Genomic DNA, 203 nt, shown 5'->3' with positions numbered 1-203 from the left:
GGGGGAGCACTTCTGCTGTCCTACCGGTCCTGACCCTCCCTGTCTGTCTGGGGGCCCCTGAGCCGCAGGGGTGGTGTTTTGAGTTGTCCCTCTGTGGTCGTCTTTTACACCAAATACTTCTGTTGAAGGTGCTTGGAGAATAACACAGGTTGGTATTTCCAAAATGACCTTGAGATCCTATTCTCTGCCCCTCCGCCCCTCCC

Source organism: Panthera onca, assembly GCF_046562875.1.
Source record: "Panthera onca isolate mPanOnc1 chromosome F1 unlocalized genomic scaffold, mPanOnc1 haplotype 2 h2.Chr15_ul_1, whole genome shotgun sequence".
Lineage (NCBI taxonomy): Eukaryota > Metazoa > Chordata > Mammalia > Carnivora > Felidae > Panthera > Panthera onca.
The sequence above is the reverse complement of the archived record's forward strand: the minus strand, read 5'-3'. Positions refer to the sequence as shown.